Raw genomic sequence first — 23,556 nt, 5'->3', positions numbered from 1 at the left:
AATATTTTTTGGCAATAAAGAAAACCCCATAATTTAAAATTTTGTATCTTTTAAATTAGATTTCTCATTGAAGGAAGTTACAAAAAAAAAAAACGAAAACAACAAACGAAAAGACACGCAAAATGTTGTCGAGCCGCTGTTTTCGAAACGCAACACGCAACTGGCAATTTTCTAAAACTCTCTGGGACGTATTTATTTCTCACAAAAGACCGCCAATAGCAAGAGCAACAACATACTTGTCTTGTGGGTCAAGTTCAGTGTCCAAATCCTCTACAGCTTCCCAACCCAAAATGGTGGGCCACCATCATCACCAGCAGCAGCAGCAGCAGCGGCAGCGGCAGCAACCGGCAACCGAGACGAGGAAGATGCACACAGCATGAAAATTAAGAAAAAGTGATGCGTAATTACAGTCATTCTCTTTCACTGCAGCAAACGGGCGATTCCGTAGCATCCCGACGAGGGCAGGCCAGGCCAGGCCGAGCCGATGTCGATCTTAAAGCCGGGCTGGGGCTGCGACTGGAGTCTGTTGCTGGTGGACCACTCGGTTATGTTGCATGCAACAGACGCGGTTTTTGGACAGCCATGGCCGCCGCTGCCGGTAGAAACAATCAGTTTGAAGTTCGTTCGCATAATTATGGGCAATTTTCAAAGAACATGCGTTCCGTTGAACATCTCTCTCTCTCTCTCGCCCGCTCGCCCGCTCGCCCTCTCTCTTTCTATCAAGTGTCTGTTGCTCGCATTCAAAGTATCGTCAGTCGTCGGTCGGCACATCAACGTGCGCGCCATTTCTGTGGCCCATAAGCAATCCATAAGATACATTTTTTCGTTTTTTTTTTAGTTTTGCATTTGTTTCGCCAGATTTGAAAATTACAGGTTGCCCTGGCTACAGCGATCGCAAGTGACAAGATGCGCCGCACAGATTCGTGGCATTGCTGGGCCTTTATTTTGGCAGCTTGCATCAGGCTGCAACTTGGCTCCTTGGCAGGACTCTACATGTCGCTCTGACTCTGTCTCCAGCTGATTGACTTCTCTCCTGTGCCCGCTCTCATATAATAACTCATAACGGCATTCACAATGTGCAACGTGCAACGTGCTGCGAGTGCTGCGAGTGCTGGCAGGACTTGCACCCCTTTTTGCATTTCATAAATATTCAAAAGCGACCCAAAACATAACAAGCTGCATCCTGTGCGTCGTCTTGGCGTTTCCTTCAAGAAATTCCTAGAACGCCTTCTTTGGCTTTTCGACAGTTTGTTTGTTTTCAGTATTTGCCTAGCGGGCATGTTGCATAAATTCGGTTGTTTTAACAGTTGCTCAGCGTTGCAGGGGCAAGCTTAATGGCTGCTTGCAACTTGGCCACAAAAGCTGAACTTTTGACTTTCTTGTGAACCGAAACTTCAATCGAATAAGTTGGTTAAACCGAACCTAAACTTAAACCGAACCGAATTTGATCATAATCAAGGTTCATTGTGTCTTAAGTCAAGGCATTTGTGAACTTTTTGGTTATTTTAATCTAACAATTAAAAAGTTATTTATTATATATGTATATATTTTTGATTTTTAATCAATACGCTTTATGCAACTTCCTGCGCCGCCAGCACAGTGTCTGCAGTCAGTCAAGGGACTTCCTGTTGAAAACAAAAAACGCGAAATGCAGAGAGAAAAAAAATAAGATTTGTACTTTTCCGACGGCACGCCGAGACGATGGGCCCGTATAAAGATATCTATAATAATTTTGTGCTTTGCTGTTCGCTTATTTCGCATATATTTTATGGCGAGACTTTGAGCCTAACTTGGCGCTCAATAATAATTTCATAATTATGGGTTATCTGGCAGTCGCATTCGTATATAAAAAAGCCAAACGGCAAAAGGCGGCAAAATATAAAACCAAAACAAGCGCAGCCAAAACTTTATCACTGAATTGTTGTTGTTTTTCTTCTTGTTGAGGTGGTTCTTGCAGCGTGGCCGAGATTGATTGTCGCTAATGGGCGTGATGTGGCTGCGGCTCGAGCAGTTCCAGTGAAAAGCCCTGCCAGCTACAGCTACAGCTACAGCTATAGATACAGATACAGCTACAGATACAGATACAAATAAAGATACAGCTACAACTAGCAAGTAGCAGCTACAGCTACAGCTACAGCTACGTTTGCGGAGAGGCAAAGGTAATTGTTTTAATTGCCGCTCGGCCGAAAGTAGATCAGGCGGCATTAGTCGTAATATCAGGCCAGTTATATAGGAAGTCGCCATCGCAATTAATTGTGACCTTGACCAAACAAAGCAGGGAGCTCTAGTTTTTAGCTGGTATCTTGTAGCTTGTATCTTGTATCTTGTATCTGTAGCCTGTCTAACGGTATTAGAGCTGCGGCCCAAAAGAAAAAGGAAATGTTTTATGATTTTAGCTCGTGCGGCGAACGCGCCAAAAGGCCAGTCACGGCCAGTCATCATCATAAAGCCCAACAGAAACAAAAACAAAACAAAAATGAGTCGAAAGGATGCCGACGAGCGAAAAGAGCCAAAGCTGGAGCTGGAGCTGGAGCTGAGGCTGAACTGTTGGCGGCACTCATCACGCCATGATTCGCCAGATGATGGATTGCGTTCACTTTTGATGTATCTGCCACTTTCAGCTCACAATTTAATGCCACGTCCAATGGGGCGCTGCCTAATTGCTCCACTGCTGCCTCTGCCGCCTGCCGCCGCATGCATCATTTCCATTTCCGTTAAGGCCGCCGGGCAGTTGTCGCCGTCGCCCTGGTCGCCCTGGCCGCTCTGGCCGCGCCCCCTAGCCCCTCTCTCTCTTTAATATTAACTCAAAATCAAAAGTCAAACTTTCGATTTTTTTGCTTAATTTTTATTTTCTTCTCTCGGTTAGACGCCGGCGGCTAGTACAACGCGCCGCAAGTTTGAGCATATCCTGTGCTCGCGGCGCATCCTTGGCCCTTTGCTGTTTGGGCCACATAATTGGCGTCTGGAGGCGTGGCGCAGCTCGACGGCCCCGCCAAAAAAAGCCAAAGGCTTGTGTCTAACATGCGCCAGGCCTTAGATTTGCGGTCCCTCTGTCAGGGGGCGTGAGTTGCCTAAAAAGCCAACAAAGCCAACTCGAAAAAGGGACAAGCGCTCTGCTCTGGCCACACGGTGGGCCTCACCTAGGCATATAACGGTATTAAATATGTGTGCGTGTGTGCGTGTTTAATTGCATGTTTCTAGATATCGTTGTTAAGGGATTTTTCAAAGGAATTCGCCAGCAAAAGGAATGCCAAATGCGTCATGCAATGCCCAAAGACTTTATTTTTGTTGTACATCTAACCAGAAATGTTATCATTAGAAAAAAACATGCAAACTATTTGATATACGAAGTGCTTCCGAGCCCAAAAACATGTCCCAAACGATTTGCTATGGCCCAAGCAGTTGTAAGAAAGCAAACTTAATTGCATTTTCGCCGTGTGCCGCTAATGAATTTGCTGGAACTGAGCCAGCGAACTTTAAGCTCAACGTATTTGGTATATGTATATGTATGTGTAAACTTATTCTTTTCGAGCCGTCGAACCATTAACCCAAAACTTAAGAATCTGTCAAAATTCATCAATGAAACGTGCTGAGAGACAGTCAGAGAGAGAGAGAGAGGGAGAGAGGGGAGACGGGAACGTTGTCTGTCGTTATAATTTGACCCCCAGCGCCGACGATGTCCAGTTAGAAACACTTAATTAATTATACAAAGGTCGTCACCGTCGGGGACAACACACACACAAAACATCTGTCGGCACAGCGATGAATGCCACAGATAAAGGTTTTTGCAACTCCATTTCCAAATGAAATAATGTTTGAAGAGGGAAGAAAGTTACTTATTGCTTATAGTTCGATTTTTCTATAGTTTTTCCCGCAAGTAAATATCTTATTGATATGTGCTCGATAAATGAACTGTCTAAAGATATTCCCTCATTCAGGCAACTGCAAAACGAGGAACCCGGCTTGAATCCCCGACTTGAGCTTTGTAGGGCCTGAATGCCTTAGTTGCAAATGATATTTACAAAATTAGTTTCTTCTTTTTTGGCTACAACCTGTACTATTTTTATTTTGTTAGCCCTGGTCTACAAGACAGCTACCATATCGAAAAGTACAAATATTTTTAAGTTAGACCAAATAAACAAAATCAAATGTGATCAGCAAAAGTTTGCAGAGCAACTATGAAGTCATATAACTAAAGAGACCCAACTTGAAAGGTTGAACAAACAATAATCGATAAACAAATAACTTAAAAGTAATATTCGTACAGTTCGAATCCATTCAAAACAAAACATATGTAACATATAACATATAACATATAACATATAACATTTAACATTTAACATATTCGTAACATTGCTCAGCCTATGCTCAAGTGATATTCCATTCAAGAGAATCCATTTATAAAACCATTTGGTCAACCTATGATATTCCACTGAATGGGATATTTTGTGGTCAAACCTGTAGCTAAGCTCTGATTAAGCTGTTGCAAATAGGGATTTACATTGTGATACTCTATCATTTAGCCTTCCCTAACTTCCATTCACTGAATATGTTTTAACTCTATCAAGATGAGTTCTGAATATCGCATTCATAATACACGCAGGCAATTGACCCGCGGCCATCTTCAACGGTTGACTCCGTCGGTTTCTTCTGTCGTGTTCTTTTCTTTTTCATGTTTTTATTTTCATTTATTTTTGTATATTTATTTTTTCGTAGCTGCCATTGACAAATGGATTGGCAAGCTGGCTGGCCAGCGTCTAAAAGCGCGGAGACGGCAGCAAAAACTCATCAATTAAAAGTGCTAATGGCTATAATAATGATATGTTAATATCACTCGTAGCTAAAAACTATGCTGCTTTTGTTTTTGCGCTCGGGCTAACTGCGTTTTCGTTTCAGTTAACCCGGCCAAGCAAAAAAAAAAAAGGTAACACAAGCGGAACTCTAATCACACGATGCTAAAGCTGTAGCGATAGCCCTAAGAATGTTCCATGATTAATTATGCCTTGGCGACTTTTCGGCGCTCTTGCGAAAAGCCCAGGCCACAAACATTTCTCACTCGCTTCATTAGCGCATTTCTTTATTTGAAAATATATTGAAAAAATATATATATACATATATCTACACACAAACTCGATATGTGTCATATTAATTAAGTTTTTTGGCACGACCGTTGCGGATGTGATGCAAGGCGAACTCCAACTCGAAGTCAGACTCAAACTCAAACTCAGCTCGAGACGTGGTCATAGAAAGTGGTTTCTTGACTTCGGCAGGTGTTTCAGCCACTGAATCGACATGTCATAAAGCTTGCAGCAATTAGCTTTATATGCTGCTGAATATCAACAGGTTGGCCTTAAGTGCTGGCTTAGTCTTGCGAATGGACCCGTTGATGTAATCTGTTGGCAGACATTAGTCCTTGGAAGGGGAGTTGGATTGGTTAGACTATGAAGGTGGACGAATTGGTTAGATTATGCTATCTATCATAAGATTATCATAATCATTATCATTGGAAGGTGGATAGATTGGTTAGATTGTGATAGATAGCATTAGTCCTTGGAAGGTGGAAGGATTGGTTAGCTTTTTCCAAGAATTATTATTATGATTATGATAATCTTATGATATGATTATAATAATCATATGCTATCTATCATAATCTAACCAATCTGCCGCCTTCCGCCTTCCAAGGATTATGATTATGACTACGATAATCTTATAATAGATAAATAATCTAACCAATCCGTTCGCACTTCAAGGATTTTGATTATAATAATATTATGATAGATAGCACAATCTAAACAATCCTTCCACCTTCCAAGAACTAATGCTTGGCTGGTAAATTAGATTCGAAGCCAGTTGAAATAGTCAAAAACTATTGTATCTATCAAGTCTGCCGAGTTTTAAGTCGAAGCTCTTCAAGTGAATAATTCATAGTTTATTCATAACTGTGAACCGAACCAGTTGTCTAAGAAACAACCAGAACCTGAACCGAAACCTGAACCAAAGCTGGCTTAAGGAAAACCGCCTGAAATGCATACATACCTAGAGCTTAAATTTAGCATGCAAATTGTTTATAAAAATTTGAAATTTCGAACTTGAAACATGTTTAGTAGAAGTTACTAAACCAAACCTGATTGTTTCGAGCTGTGAACTGAACCACCGACAATTTCTGTAAGCTTTTCAACACTGGTTTCTAGTTTTTATAACGTTCGGGTTACGAGTTCTTATAGCTTTCTTTAACAACCTTTCAATTGCAAATAAAATTTGAACTTATAATAAATGTATTTGTGTAAAACTTCTCACATTTCTGCTCATATTAAATAGTTCTAATAAATGTGAACTACATTTGATATTTTTCTAAATATTTGTGTTAGCTGCTCGCGTATTCTTGTCGATTAAATATTTTTTTTTGGTAGAACTGATTTATAACTTCAATCAAACTCATGAATATGCACGCATCTGTGCCGCAGGCGCTACAATAACTGATTTATGACTGAAAACAAGCCTAAAGCTCGACAAAGAGATACAAAGATACAGATACAGCTAAAGATGCTGGCTTTGCTAACTAAAGCCGATGCCCATGCAATGTGCCACAATAAATATAAATACGAGCTGTGTGTATGCAAAAGGACAAGGCGGTCAGGTCAAGCTGGGTGGAGGATGGTGGAGGATGGTGGAGGAGGGGGGAGGGGGATGCACTGACAGGGCCAATCGCCAATAAATAAGCCAAATGCCAAGGCAACATGGAGCACAACAGATCCACGCACACACACACAGAGAGACACCATCATTGGCCAGCTGGCGGGACAAGCGCATTTTTCACCATTTTCAGATTGATACGTGTTGGAATTTGCGGGAAGCGCATGATGCTCCAACGCATGCTCCCTCCTCCCTCCCTCCCCCCGCCGGACATGGACATGTGATATATGCGTCTGCCATGTCCGAGGTCTGAGGTCCAAGGTCCGAGGTCTCGGGTCTCTGGCATCCTGGTGCCCGTCATGCGTATGGCCTAATGATTGGTTAGCTGCGCGCGAGTTGAAGAATTATTGTTGAACTTCTGGCGGATGTAGTGCATCATTTGCAAGCGCTAATGATAGGTCAGCTCCAGTCCCGAAATATGTGAAATGCTTAGCTTAGATACAAAGCATTCGCTTGCATTTTAATTGATGCGGCGCGGCGTGGCAAAATACAATTTATGCATCCGTCGGCAAAGGCTTTTTCTGTTTTTGGTCTGTTTTTTTTTTTTTTTAGTTTGGGGGCCCGCAAGAACTTGCAATGGCAGCCATTTGGCAATAGCCAAAGTTCGGCCATTGCGTGCCAGGAGCCCATCATAGGACTCTTTCTCTCTCGGCACACAGAAATTGCCAGCCAATTGTAATGCAAAGTTCTATTCCGGCCAACGCCAACGCAATATGCCCTGCGGCCAATTTGGAATTTAACTTTTTGTGGCTAGATATTTGGCCAAAAGTTTGCTATCGTTGTTGCTGTTGTTGTTGTTGTTGCTGCTGTTGGTGGGTAACAAGTTTGGTAAAATTTGCGTTTCCGGCATTTGCAAATTTACAATTCGCGCCTGGCATTTTGACAGAGCTGCGGCCAGGTGAGGGTGGCCGAGGCGTCTGTGTATCCTGTGTGTGTGTGTGTGGGTGGTGTTGTATGTGCGACTCTGTGTGTGTGTGTGTGTGTGTGTGTGTGTGTGTGGGTGGGTGGGCTACCGCTGTCTGGCATACTAACTGGCCGCACTAGCTGGCAAACTGTTATGTAAACGTCTTTGCGCGCACGTGTGCCCCTCTTTTTGAATGCCCTGCAAACATTGAGGGTGAAATAAGGGTATTACGTTTTTGTTAACATGTATGTAACAGGCGAAGTGAGGACTATATAAAGCAGGAATATTCATAATCAGCAGCCGAGTCTATTTAGCCATGTACATTCATCCGTTCGTCTGACTGAAATCTAACTGAAGTACAATCTTGAAATTTTGAATTAAGGTTTGTTTTTTACTGAATCGATAAATATCGATATCGAGGCTATCTAGCCATGTCCCTTCATCCGTTCGTCTAACTGAAGTGCGTCGATCTCGAAAGCTTTAAGAGTTAGAAGCTTGAAATTTTTGAATCTAGGTCCTCATATTGCTCGCACAGCTCAAGCTTATTTAAATTATAGATAACTCGCAACTTTTTCACTGAATCGATAAATATCGTAATGGATAACCTGTAGTTAGACCTTATCTTGAAGCTTATAAGTGCTAGAGACACCAATTTATGTTTGCAGGCTCTCGTATGAGGTTAAGTTAATGAAGAACTCTTGCTTTGGGTTCAGGGTATCTCGTAGTCGCGCACGCCCGCCCAGAGCACTTTTACTTGTTTATTACGTTCTAGTCGTGGTTGTTTTTTGGGCAAATGTTTATGGGTAGTCTGCGAGCCCTAACTTGGCTTTGGCATGCAACTGCTGCTACTGCTGCTGCTGCCCCACATGGCCAGGGGATCAGAGGGGGGGGGGGGGGGTGGTGCAGCGGCTGCTGGTGGCGCCATAAGTTCACACTCTAGACTGGCCGCCCGAACGGAAACGTTGACAGGCTTATGGCATTGGGGCGGCTGCTCCATTGACTCAATCAGCACAAGTTAAACTCGATCTGTACAGTGCGCACCGGCTAACCTCAACAAGATCAACCGCTTTTTGTTTTAATTTCTTTTGGTTTTTTTCAGTGGCCCGCTCCCATATAAATCACAAAGTGCGCCAAACAAAACGAAACGTCAAATTAAAATGCAAATTTAATTGATGTATCGGTCAGCAGCGGCGGCAGCCAGTTGCCAGACTCTGAGCTGGAGACCGATCATTAGACGAGATCCGACTAGAGTCCGAGCCAGCTGAGGTGCACTCCATAAAAAAAAAAAAAAAATCGCAGCGGAAATTACACGAAACATAGATATAGCCATGGCCTAATGCAATCTTTGGCCAAGCTGCGCCAGCCAGCCAGTTGGCGGTTTGCAATTTGAAACGCTGCGGCTAATTACACGCATTTCGCATTTGGCCAAAAGGAGTGCCCCCATGCCACAATCCGTGTCGATTTGCCTGGCAGACATGAAACGCGCAGGATACGTGCTCGCTGACTATTAAGTAATAGTTGTGCTCCAACTAATATGAGTGGTTGTTATGGGCGCAGCAGCTTTAGAGGGCGTTCCAGTTGCAGCAGCAGCAACTTGCAACAGCAGCAGCAAGTTGCAACAGCAGCAGCGCATCAAAGCCAAAGACATTATCAAAGCAGCTGCAACTGTAAACGCCGCGAGGACATTATCATTAGCAAATGCCCCTCCGCCATTTACCTGCTTGCCCTCGCTTTTCATTTTCCTCTCTTTTTTTTATATTTACACTTAAACTATTCTCGTCTCTTTCTATTTTGGTTGAATAAACTCCCTAGATTTAATTAGAACTCTAATTGATATTGCCATTGACATTGCCATTAGTGTTGGACAATTGCCTAACAAATAGTGAGGTTAGGTTTTGGCCTGCTTAAGTGTTGGATATCAAGGATCGTATATTCATCTTCCTATATAAAACTGTTTGTCCAGATTGACTGATTGGTAATCAGCGCAAAGCTCCAATGATTTTTGATTTGTGGTTTTTTTTACAAGGGTTTGAGGGAAAATTACATATATGTAAGGGGTTTTCATATATGTATGTATTTTAAATTCGACAAAATCCGGTTTTAAGAAAATAAATTAAATATAATTTAAAATCATTCAGGATAAGAATTTTGGGATCGGAGTTAAGAGCAGTAGTTCGAATGCTTCTAAACATTCAAAGAAAGCACCGAACTATAAAGTTGTAAGTATATATCTATATGTACAAGTAATCCCCATTAATTCCCTGAGTAGAATATTATCATGTAGACATATACTGAATGACTAGCAATGAATAAAATATAGATTCTATATAAATCATATAATATTGAGCTTATTTGGAATAAAGCATATAATAATACAAGTACTTTGCACGAAGGCATATAAGTATTATATATGCATGTGTATGTATATATGTATGTATGTGTGTGTGTGTCTGGGCATTTGTGTGTTAGTGTATACATGAATGAATGTATGCATACATGTTCGTTTTCTAATACCAAACGCAGACCAAGCTTATTTGTCGCTGTGCTGCAAATTTAAATAAAACGAATTCCAACCAAGTGCTCTTCTCCTCGATTCTCAAAAATTCAAGTAGGCCCTGCTGAAATTCAACAAGGCAGGAAACGTTGGCTCCAACGGCCTGTGGAATAGCAACTGGAGGCGGTGGATCAGGAGGAGGTGGAGCGGGTAAGTAGATATGTATGTATGTGCACGTATGTATGTAAATATGTACGTATGTATGTATGTATTTATGTATTTATGTATGTGTGTGTATGTATGTATCTATGTATGGATGTATGTATGTATGTATGTCTGTATGTATGTTTGTGTGTATGTATCCCCGCTATTACTTTATATTGACATAGGTCAAAATTTCCCACCCCAATAAGTCGGTCAATATTCAACCGATTTTCATAAGATTTGGCTGTTTGTTCATGGTTTGGCCTCTAAATAAATTTGGCATCTAAGTCTGCCAACACTTTTCTGGGTCAAAATTCATGTGAAAATGGTACCCTAAAATATCCTATATAGACATAGGTCAAAATTTCCCACTCCCATAACTCGGTCAAAACTTAACAGATTTTCATAAGGTTTGGGTTTTTGTACATGGTTTGGCCTCTAGATCAATTGTGCATCTAAATCGGGCAACATTATTTTTGGTCGAAATTCATGTACAAATGGTACCCTCAAATATCCCATGTAGGCATAGGTCAATATATCCCACCCCCATTACTCGGTCAAAACTTAACAGATTTTCATAAGGTTTGGCTTTTTGTGCAAGGTTTGGCCTCTAGATCAATTTGGCATCTGAACCTGGCAACACTTTTCTGGGCCGAAATTCATGTGAAAATGGTACCCTAAAATATCCTATATAGACATAGGTCAAATTTCCCACTCCCATTACTCGGTCAAATCTCTTCCAAATTGCACGAGGTTTGGCTCTTTGTTCATGGTTTAGTCTTTAGAACAACATTGCATCTAAATCTAACAACATTATTTTTTGGCAAAATTCATGTAAAAATGGCACCCTCGAATATCCTATATAGACATACAGAGGTAAAAATTTCCCACCGTCATAACTCGATTAAATCTCTTCCAAAATGCACGAGGCTTAGCTCTTTGTTCATGTTTCGGCCTCTAGATCAATTCGGCATCTAAATCTGGCGACATTATTTTTGTTTAAAGGCTTTGTCCGATCGGTTTCAAACTCATTTTCAAAGATCTTTGAGAGAATTTATTTAATACGTACCACAGTCAAGGCCGGGGTATACCCGCTAGTAGAGATATAAACTGATAACAGGGATAAATTGTGGCAACTTAATGCAAGACTTCGCCAAACATTCTGATTGAGGCAACTCCTACAGCTGATTATATTTACATCTATGTGGGCATGTTAAATGGTATTTCCTTTGTAGCCCTGCAATAAGCTCAAAGTACAAACAGATGAGTACTCGTGCAATTTTATAGGTAAAGTTCAGCGCGTAGAGTCGAAAGGTGTCTTTCAATGTCAGCCATGGAGCCAAAAGTCAAAAGACAACCAGCAGAATTGTAACTAGCAACAATGCGAGATGGGCAAAGCCAACAACAGCAACAACAACTTGAAGACAACATTGATCGATGCCAGGCAGTCAATGGCAAGAAGACTAAAGTATCGAATTCGTACATGCAGATGCAGCGAATGTATCTGACAGATACTTTATGCACAAACACACACACACACACATGCCTCTGTGTGTGTGTGTGTGTGTTCTTGAAAATTTCAAATTGGCTTCGGCTGCTGTCGCTTTGCATGCCAGCCATTTGTTGTTGCCAGTTTCATGCCAAGACTTTTGAAGCTGCCTTCCTTTTCTTTTTTTTTCATTATTTTTTTTTGTGTGCAGCTGCAGCCAGTTGTGGCCAAAATGGCTGCCAGCGAGCCATGGACCAGGCCCAGGCGCAGGCCTTGTTGCTGCTGCTGCTGCTGCTGCTTTGTGCTTTATCGTCTGCTGGAAATCTGCGCACGTTTTGCTGGCCAACTCCGACGCCGCCGCCGCCGTCGCTTTGGTTGGCTTGGGGGCCCTTGAAGTTGGCGTCTCGGTCTTCGCCATCTCTGGTTTTGGTTATGGCTGCATTGCAGCCACGTTCATTCTGCGCCTTAACTTACATACACATATATATTTATACATATATATTTCTTATTTGTTGCCTTTTCACAAGAAATCTTGAGCGTCAGTTGCAGTTGGCCTGCCCCCGCCTGTCCGTTGGCCCAGCTGTCAGCCACTTGGCAGCGTGTTTGTTAACATATTGTATTTTGAAGGCGTGGGAGCCGCATTGCAGCCCAGGCACAGCCAGACGGACGGTCAGACGGACGGACGGACGGACGGACTGCGAGGCAGTGAAGCAAGCGAAGCGCTGGCAACGTTTTAATGCAGCCTCTTTTGTTATTTTTGTTTGTGCTTTTTGTGCATTTTGCCTCTTTTGCCTTTTTGGTGGCTTTAAACGCCATTTTCCCTTGACTTGGTTTTTGGTCTGCGCTGTGCTCCGACACTTGGACTTGGGCATTCTTTTGGTGCCTGTCTATTTCTAAGCCTGGCCATGTTATTTGTCAATGCATGACAATTTTATTGGCTTTGGCTGCCCTTCGCCAGCTTGATGGACGTATTCTTTTTTTTTTGTTTTCTTCTGCTCTGCTCTGCTCTTTGCGGTTTGTGCCACAGACACTTTAATTTCGTGCAGGCTGCGGCATGGGGCACATGGAAATGTTTGCTGCGTGCGCAGTGCCAGAACGCGACGGCGTCTGCAGGCTCGCCATTTAAAGCCGGGCACGAAGTAAATCACATCACGACCAGCCCAGCCAGGCCATGCAACTGGAGCTGAAGCTGAAGCTGTAGCTGGACATCGATACGAGATCGGGCTAATTATATAGTTTGATTTGTGTTGCCGATATTTGGTGATTTGCGCTAAAGCGGCAAATCATGATCCACGGGTGTCGGAAAATTCAAGGAAAAACGTTAATTTGCCAGCCCAAAAGAAAACAAAAAAAAAGCGATTTGAATGCGGCGTTGGCGTCGCTGCCGGCAGTTAAGGAAATCACACGGAATCGTGGCCAGTTTGTAGTTTGTAGTTTTTCTCCCATTTTTCTATTTTGCTGTTGTTGCTGTTGTTTTTCACTTTCGGTTAGCTGCAGCCAAGAATTCATTGTCTTGCTTGGTTGACTTGTTTCCATCAGTGCCCCGCGGCCACATTCCAATTGCTCCTCGGCTCGACGTTGCCGTCGCCATTTCTGTGGTTGTGGCTCCGACTCTGGCTCTGGCTGCGACTCTCTGGCTGTGGTGGCATGTATTTTGCATATTGACGCGCGGCATTTTGTAAGCACATTTCACAGCGCAATTGGCATCGACAGCGGCAGCAACAGCAACAGCAACAACAACAACAACAACTTGAGCGCAGTTTCGTGCCAAGATAACCCAACGATAACCAACTGCGACTGCGGCACATGCATGTGGGGCCCAGAGCACCTTTGGCAAATGTAAAATAACTCACGACATCTCGACAAGCCAAACGCTAGAGCCCCAGCCCCAGCTCCAGCCCCAGCTCATGACTCATGCAAAAAGCCGCAACAGCAACAACAACAACTGGCACGACCCCAACTCAGTCCGCAAATCAACGCCGACACACTCAGGCGAGAAAAAATAGCTATATATATACTCATATATATATAAATATATGTGCTATATAGCACCCATGTATTTGTCTAACTGCATATGAAAGAGAGAGAGGGGGAAGAAAAAAACGCCAAACAACTACTGACATTTTTATTGAGTGTCTGTTTGATAGACTTGAACATCACGCCACGTTTGTTTTTCCACTGTATTATGCTTTGCAGTTAATTCTAGCTATCTGTCGAGCCCCTGGCAATGGATCCATCAACATAACTAAGACGAGCATCCATTTTGGCGCTGTTGTTGTTGTTGTTGTTCAATCAAAATCATCATGAACTGCGATTAACCAAAGTTGGTACATAAAACTTGTAAGTATCTGCAGATATATTTACATCTTATTTTGTATATTTATGCTAAGCACGGTAAAACACTTCATTTGCCAGATATTCCTAAAGTACACTGTATTTTAAATTGTTAATATTATAATTAACAGGATTCGAGCTCGAGCACTGTCTATATTACACCTATATTCATCTTTACCCCTATATTACCCTACATACATATATATATTGAGAACCTTACAAGGCCATTTTTATATATACCCTGAACCCATTGAAAATGGCTAGAAAGGGTATATTGGCTTTGTGGAAATGTATGCAACAGCCAGAAGGAAGCATCTCCGAACCCATAAAGAATACATATTCTTGATCAGCATCAAAAGCCGAGTCGATCAAGCCGTGTCCATCTATCCGTCCGTCTGTCCATCTATATTATAGATTATATATATACTTGAGAGCCTTACAAGTCTACTTTTATAAAGTATATATATTCTTGATCCTTCTATCCGTCCGTCTGTTCATCCGTCTGTTCATCCGTCCGTATGTATCAGAACCAGAGACCTGATCGTAGCTCCTCATACTGCCCGCGCAGTACGAGCTTGTTTTCGATAATCGATAACTTGTCGCGTTCCCAAGCAATCGATAAGAAATATATATCGAAATCAAATCTCTTAGGTTTTAAGAGCTAGAGACAACAAATTAAAAAAAAAAAACCTAAAAAGGTATAAACAGCTCAAGTTTCTTTCGTTTTATAGAAAAATCGTTTCAGTTTTCGAAAAGTAATGTGAATATGAATTTTTCAAAAAATCAACTACCTATGATTTGGTAGACTTACAAAGGCATGTAAGGTTTATAGTTTGTATGCGACTTACAAATTGCAATTCTAGTCTGCAGCCAACTTGGCTCTGCGCTGGCCACGAGCTGTGCACAGCTTACAGTTGACCCTGCGCCTGGGCAGACACCCGGCCAAGCACATTTCGCTCGAATCAATAACCATATATCATAAGTATATAGTTAGGCACAAGCAGGCCTATCATCCGGGGCTCTGCTGTGGCAGAAATATTGCAAATTTCTTCATTGGATCGCGCCGCATGCTCAGGTTTGGCCTTTGGTTTTGGTTTTGGTTTTCCGCCCGCCCTTGCTGAAGAGAGCATATTTTGATAGGACTTTTGATTTATTACAAATTGAAGTTGATTTTAATCGAGTGTTTGCCAAAGTCCGCACGCTCCAACTGGGTGGATCGGCTCCGATGCTGGACACGCTGAACACGCTGGACACTCTGGACGCTGACGGGCTGATTGATGAGCAGGGCAGCTGTCGAGCGCGTTTGAAATTTATGACAAAATATATGAGACGCAGTTTATCAAGTTGCGGCGATCGCGGCACGCCGCGAATATTAATTGGAGCGACTTTTCGGAAAGTGTTTTCCATTTAAATTGAATCCACATGCTAGTGGGCCGCATCTCGATCTCCATAGTCGAGAGTCGCGAACCGGGGCATGGGTAGAATATTATTTTTGATTATAATGTGATTATTTATGCCGGAGCTGGGATCTGGCCGCTTGGCGGCTTGGCTGCTTGGCGGCTTGGCCAGGGTTTGACACTGATGGGCAGATGAATCCGCATCGATGCATGCGAACGAATTGATTTCGAAAATTACAGTAATTTTCACAATTTTCTAATTATTTAATCGATTATTGATTTTTGATGTGCGCTAAGTGGCTCACTTAGTGCGTGAGAAATTGATGTGAGAAATCATTTGGCTCTGCAGCCGCATCCTCCATATCAACTGGCCGCCAATTGATGATCGAATATGAGGTGTTGATATGCCTGACGATCATTATTGATGTATGTCTGAGTGTGTGTGTGTCATACGTGAGCAACGGGAGCAACACTTGGTGTTATTTGTTGTTGCTGTTGTTGTAGGCGTAGCAAAAGCTAACCACCGGCTAATGACTCAATTAGGCAACAATTTGTTATGGAAATTACCAACTGCCAGCGCTGGCCAGTAAAAGCAAAAGTCAAGCCCACACACAAAATGACTGGTAATAAGGCCGAAAAAAAAGCAGAAAGCGCGGCTATTTGCTTCACTCCGAATATTTAATACTCTGGGAAAGTTTTACTATCGAGCGATTATTTTATAGGATCCATATAATATAGACGTAGGATTTGCTGTAGATTTTAAGCTATGTTGGTAGAAGAGTGAAGCTCTTAAGATATGTAACTTATAGATATCCTACAAAGAATAGACCGGTTTTTCTACAAAAATTATCTTTTTAATCGATTTTCCTTTAGATCAATACAATAAAGAAGTCTCTTGTTGACAGAATTCTCAAGTTTGATCAAAATATCTTGGAAAAGAAAATAGTTTGTCATATGATCTTGGAAAATGTTGGAAAAGAAAATAGTTTTTCATAGGATCTTGGTAAATCTTGGACAGCAAAATAGTTTGTCATAGAAGAGTTAAATATTTAACTAATCGTGCCCATGTCAGCTATAAGATGCAGATCCTTTTCGATCCGAACGAGTCGAGCCTATACAAAAGATTATTGGCTCTACGTAAAATGAGCCAAATGGTCATGGCTCTATCGACTCGGCTGTCGTTAATCATGATCCAGAATATATATGCTACATGAGCTGGAAAGATGTCTTCCTTGCATGCGTCACACATTTTGTGACAAAATTGTAATACCCTTCGCAAGGGTATCAAAGCACGCAGAAATAAATTGTTGCCAATTGAGACGAAAGTGAAATTTGATTTTTTTTTGGCGTCTGAAGAGGCCCAAAAGCAATTTAAGTGTCGCTTCTTCTCGGGCTGGTTGTAATTTCTCTAAGGCCTCTGCTGACCATTTGCGGGTGTTACCATTTTGTTTGCCATCAAATTGATGGCTCTCTTTGGCGTCTGCCAACTGAGCTCAGATCGACCAATACGATATAATGATAATGCTGATGACGATCGTAATGAGCTGCAATTGTTGCTCTTTGGAGTGTGCCACAATTCTTGGCCGCCCTGCCGCCCTGGCCACCGACCCTGGCTGATTACATTTAAGTGGGCAATGCGATTTGTATTTGTGCCGTGGCTAAGTAAAGTGGCCTGTGGTTGGTTTGGCTCTGATCTTCAGGATCGTTTATTGTGATTTTTTCGCTGTTCAAGTTTTGTGTCGATTTGTGCAATCATTTCATGGTTTCAGTTAGCATACGCAACGTTAGAGCCAGTCCAGAAAAACCAACCATGAAATTGCAGCAATTATTGCGGTACAACTGTCACAGAGAAGTCTTCAAGCCTGGGTATCTGGTAGCCATATCCCAGCTGTTGTGCTCTCTGACTCTTCTCTTGTTTTGTTTTTGTTTTTTTGGTCGACTCATTAGAATGTCAACAAATTTCGCTGACAGCGATTTAGTAAATTGGCTTTGACTTGGGCTTGCTTTATGCATATGCATATGGTATATGCCATATTCATGCGGAGTGGGCTGGCCAATTACTGGACATGTGTCCTCGTTCTACGCAAGAGACACAAAACTTTTGTCTCCCCGTGAATTATTCAGGTTTTCCGTTCGCTTTGACATCAGTCAGGAGTCATAACAGTAACTGACTGGCCATTTCCGTGACATGCGTGAGGTCCTTTTCGCATTCGCATTCGAATTCAATTTACTTTGAATTATTCAAACAATTGTGCCTACTGTTTGTTTCCTGATCCCCCCTATGCCCCCCCCTATATCTAAACAAATATCTGTCGTATCGAACAGCGCTCTTTTAATTCAAAATTTTTGCTCAAATATTGGCTTGTAATTATGGCAATTTGCATAGTCAAGTCCGGCGCTGGACTTACATACATATATCCATAATTAGCATAACATAATTTATACTGTTTGATTTGTCCCTTGACTTGTTCAGCGACCTCGCCAGATTCCCGGAAACGCGGCACAAAGTAGCAGTTACCTGTGCGCCATTTCTTGGTAATCTGGTAATTGGATCGATAAAAAAAAAAACAACCTACAATTGATTATGCGACATGCTTTCAGATTCCCAGCTATATTCATTAAAAACAATGGCAAATTTGTTTAAAAGGATTCAACCATAAAAATGAGCCATAAATGTAAAAGGAATGAATAAAAAAAACCGTTTAATATAGCATAGCTGGATATTATAGATGATTGCTGCGAATAGCTGGCGTCAAGTGCATTTATACTAAAGTATTACAATAACATCAAATTGGATAGGTTTAACTTTTTACATTCATTTATGCTTGGTTTGCTACTGAAAACCTCTTCATTGCACGAGCGAAAGAGTTTTTTTTATATATAAATAGGAATCTTTATTAAGGCAAGTGAGATCTGCTCACGATTTATCTCCTAGTTTTAAAATAATGCTCCGATTTATATAGACGCACAAAAATCGCTTTGCATTTTGCTGCTGCAGACGTTTATAAGTAGCTGGTCACCCTAAAACTCCGTGTAGCACTGCTTGCCACATATCCTGTCAAGCAGATCAAGCCAACAAGCCAGCCAAGCAGTGTGAAGCAGTGCCAAGCAGTTTAAGTGCGCGCAAAACAAAGAAAAGAACAACAAAAATAAATAAAAGCATTTTTAACGGCCATTTTGTGCGGCACTTTTGCTTTTTCGCAGCGATTTAAACTATTTTGCATTTTTAATAAGCATTATCGGCGTTATTTAATTGACTGGCAATTTGAGAACAAAACGCGACAAGTGCGCCGCGCGCAGCTAATAAATTAATTATGCGATTTAATTGGGTGAAGACAGAGCGAAGCAAACCAACAACCAACAACTGGCAACTGGCCACAGCTGCCACAGTTGCCACAGTTGAAACAGTTGCAGCACTTGCAACAGCCGCTGTTAACCATGATTTTTTGGCGTGCAAACAATTTGTTAGCGGCGTCGCCCTGAGCCCGGCCAATTTTCGTAGAGAAGTTACTTGAACTTAGTCGGGCAAAAAGAAAAAAAAGAAAAAAAAACAAAGTCATTAGCGGCGCAAGTTGCCGCTGGCATGCGATGCAACTGTTGCAACTGGCGGTCAGTTCTTTTGCCGAACTATGTGACATTTTTCAAATGCTGCACAAGAACAACAGCAACAACAGCAGCAGCAACAACAACAGCAATGAAAGCGGCGACAAGTACAAAGTCAGCAAAGCCGCTTGCATTTCCGCGCCTGGGAACGTGCAGACATGCCTCATGCAACATTTTGCAGCTTGAGCTTGTGCAGCTTCAGCAGCTTTAACTGTGGCTCACGCACACGAATTGGGTTTTGGCAATGCAGTCGCAGTCAATGACAAACGTCAGACGGTGTCACAATTCCTGTTGCCGCTGCTGGTCAGTCGGTTCTGGTTGCCGATGTTGCCGTTGTTGCATGTACTCACGCCTGTCTAAAGCTATTTGGCCAGCATTCATTCAAAGCGGCAGATGAAGCCACAGCGCTGATGTCTTCCACAGTCGCAGCCACAGTCAGGCCAAGTCATGTCATTGTCATTCACTCAGTCAGTTCTAGAGTCAGCTGCAGCTTCAAATCCCAATCAAATGTTGCTGCTGCTGCGGCGGCTGCTGCTGCGGGGAATTGTGAGAATTTCCTTTGTGGCCGTCCTCGGCGTTTTGTTAACAACAAGTGGAATGCAAACTTTCAGTTGCATCAAAATACAAAAAAAAATATAAAGGAAAAAAAAAATTATTTCGGGCAGCAACAGTTGCCGCCGCGACTGCTGCTGCTGCTGCTGTTGCTGTTGTACTTATTGTTGTTGTCGTCGCGGACTGCGTTGACATCCTCAACATCTACGCGGCGAACTGTTTGCGGCTCGCTGCCTTCTGTTGGCGGCAGCACATCAAAGGCAAAGACGCAACGCAGCCGCTGCCCGCTGCCGGCGTTTCTCTACCGCGCGGTATGATAAGAATTTCTCGTGCTGCGGCTTTGTTAGCGGGTTCTCCGGTTCTCCGGGGCTCAGTTATTTGGCCCGACGAACTGGCCTTCCACTTGGGTCACATGTTCGGGTTCGGCTTTGGGTTCGGGTTTATTAACCTTTTGCCCAGTCAAAGTAGTTTTTGCAAACGATTTGTTAGCTGCGTTTCGGGTTCATCAATGATAAGACTATTAGGCTATCAGTGAGTGCGTGTGTGTGTGTGTGTGTGTATGTATATGTGTGTGTGTGTGCGTTTGCGTGTGTGCGGTTGAATGCCTATCGTACAATTGCATCTGGGTCTAGGCGCTGACCGAGTTCCGTTTTGGCTATATTTAGAGGCTATTTGAATATTATTAACGGCGGATAATTATATACACGCACACCCACACACACACACGCACACACACGCACACACACAGACATTTTATAGGTCTGGCGATGCGAAACGCAAAGTGCACGCAGCCTGCCGGCGGCTGGGATGAGCACCAGACAATGACATAGAAATGGGTCTCTGGTTTTTTGTTTTTTTTTTGTCGGTCTATGGAAACCTGCACTCACGCAGGTAATTATTATAATTATCTCAAGGGGATGCATGAATGAGCAGGGTAGCAGGGTGTCGAGTCCTGCAGCGGCCGCGGCATCTCTTGTGCGTCCATCTTGAGCCTGGCCATTTGTAGGCGTTGCCCAATGGCAGCAGCAGCGGCAGCGGCAGCAGGAACCAAATGTGACTTCGCAACTGACACTAATTACACGCCGCCCCACGGTGCTCATCCGGTAGGTGGCAACCTGTGCCGCCGCCGCCGCCGACGCCAACGCCAACTAATTGCACGCGCCTGGGCTATAACTTATCTATACATCCATATATGTATATACATATATATTCCTGCTGGCCGCTTTAAAGTTGTGCCGAAAAAATGTTCAAGTTGTTGGCCTTTGACGGCGTCGCGCACGTGCTGCAGATTACACGTTTCAATGGCTTTGGCGACAGCAAAAATTACAACGCTTCGCTCCTTGCACGACCGTTAGCCCCCCCTCAGCCCCCCTCAGCCCCCCTCAGCCCCCCTCAGCCCCCTGTTGTTGTCGTCTTGAAGTTCAAATGTGCGCGCGGCGCTGTTTCAATTTGTTGCCCATTGTTGGTAGTTGGTCGCTTAATTAAGTTGACGCCGCAATCAAATCAAATCCAAATCGCACGCATATGGAAAGTCGACCCACCACCACCAACAGGAAAACGAGGCAGCCAGAGCGGGAGCGACAGAGATTTATTTGTCTCTGTCTTTGTCGCCGCACGGTCGCAGCTCAAGGACTCGAGCATATGCTGCTCCTGCTGCTTTTCTAGTTATGCCCCGCAATCAAATGCTCGCTGATTTGACTCTGTCTAGAGCACAGCCGGGGGCAACAGGCGCAGAGAGTGAGAAGAGGAGAGAGAGAGGGGGGGGGGCAGCGCGTGTGGTCGGCTAATTCGCTTTAAAGGCCTTTCAGGGTCGTCGGCCCATCCCCAGCAGCAACAGCATCAACAGCCGCATCGTTAAGTCATTCATTTCACTTATTCATTGATTCAAAAGAAACTGCGGATTGCGCTCATTGTTCCACGCTTTCATCCAAATATTGTACTTCAATTGAATCGAGCGCAAGCCTCAAGTACGGTCTGGGATGTGCAGGACTCTGGTGTGTATATATTATACAATAAATATCAATTGCCGATAATAATATATTATTATATGTACTTTGTTTGGTATAACCTGTCTTCCCCTGTTAGCTCTCTAGATATGCATAAAAAAGGAGAACCTTCAGCTGTGTTTTTCTAGGACTTTTCTTTAAAAATTCCCGTTCAATTTTAATTGATTAACGCTCTTCTATGCGATTCTCATTAATTGAAGTGTGGCTATATATGATAGGATTATTTTATAAGTTTGTGTTAGTAATATAACAGAGTATCTGTCAGGTCTCTCTCTCTCTCTCTCTCTATCCCGTTCATCTTTTTCTCAATATTTTTTGTTCTCTTTTACTATACATCTCTCTCACCATCTTTCTTTCTCTTGGTCGCCACATCTCGTTTCATATTTCTCGCTCTCACTATTTACAAATATAAAACATCGCCTTCCTATGCGATTTTCATAAACTAAAATCAGGTCCGAAGACATCTCTTATTTTAGGTAAGACGTAAAGGAGTTCTTTTAATATCGTTGAAGGGTTTTGTCTTTGTTTAAGGAATGTTCAATCTACTGATTAGATTCGGGGTTTTCATTGAAGCGAATGAATCCAACTCCGAACTGCATGTCCTATTTTTACATTGCTTCAATGCGCTCATCTTTCACCAAATCTTCAATTTAGTGCATTTTTAAATACGAGCTGTTACTCCAAAAATTACATACAAAAATAAGCCAAAAACGGTTGCAAATTAGAGAGCCTATGCAAGGGAGTCTAATGGAAAGAATGTGTCATGTATAAATGCAGTGAGGCATCAAGGGATTCGACAGCCATTGGCACTAATTTACGAAAAAGGACGGCAACAAAATGCCAATTTGAGCTGTGGAAATGGTGTCCAATGTGGAGCAGCAACTAAACCTACGACTTTGCTGAAGTGATGATTTGATTGAGCAACAAAGAGGGGGGGGGAGGGTCAGCGGGGTGTCATAGGCTGTCCAGGGTTACATGTATAGGGTTGCGATTGGTCTATAAGTAGGCTAGCATTGGCATTCATTTTAAAGGCCTAGCGAATGCAGCCCAAATTGACATGGATTGTGGCCATGCGGTTGAGGGGAGCGTGGGGGATTTCGGGGGTAGAAACGGTCCGCGCGCACAAACGGATGCGTAATGTCGCCAGGCGTAACTGTAACTGTATTCTGTGAACTGGAGCTGCACGTGTGTGTGTGGGAGTGTGTGTGTGTGTGTGTGTGTGCAGTGAATGTGGCTTGTTTAACACTCGAACGCATTTGAATACGTTGCTAATGGGATTTTGATGATGACCATGTTGTTGTTGTTGTTGTCGCCTTAGCTCTGGCTGCTCTCAGCCTGGTTGTTGCTGCTGCTGCTGCTGCTGCACATACGCATTCATTTGAGTTTTCTTTTTTGGTCCTGCAGTTCGATTCAATTGAAATTGAAATGAATATCAATTGGATGGGGGGCTGCGCACACACTTAATTTGCCGCACAGTCTGTTGCAAGTTCTGATGAAAATGATTTTCTTGTCTTGTGGCTAAAAAACTTTGTCCAAAAAACTGTTCAGTTGACATTATGTCGCTCTAGTGCGTACAAGTACATAATGGCCACACACACATACAGAGGCCAACTTATATGTGTGTGTTTAGCTGTAGTCGACCCACCCAATTAGGTTTGGCAGCAGGCACTTCATGTTGGGCCCTGGCAGGACCCGGCCGGATGCCCAGCAACAGCAACAACAATGCGAATGACGACAGCTCGGCAACAACAACAACATCAGCAGCGACGGCGGCAACATAATGTTCCATTCACTTCCGTTTGGGCCAAAGAAAGGCAAAAGATTCAATGGACGCCCCTAGCTGCAAGTATGTGTGTGTGCTTATATATATATATACATAT

The sequence above is a fragment of the Drosophila montana genome, unplaced genomic scaffold (genome assembly GCF_035044405.1).
Source record: "Drosophila montana isolate Dmon_TW-CO22-7 unplaced genomic scaffold, ASM3504440v1 contig_2716_1, whole genome shotgun sequence".
Lineage (NCBI taxonomy): Eukaryota > Metazoa > Arthropoda > Insecta > Diptera > Drosophilidae > Drosophila > Drosophila montana.
This window is presented reverse-complemented; position numbering follows the sequence as displayed.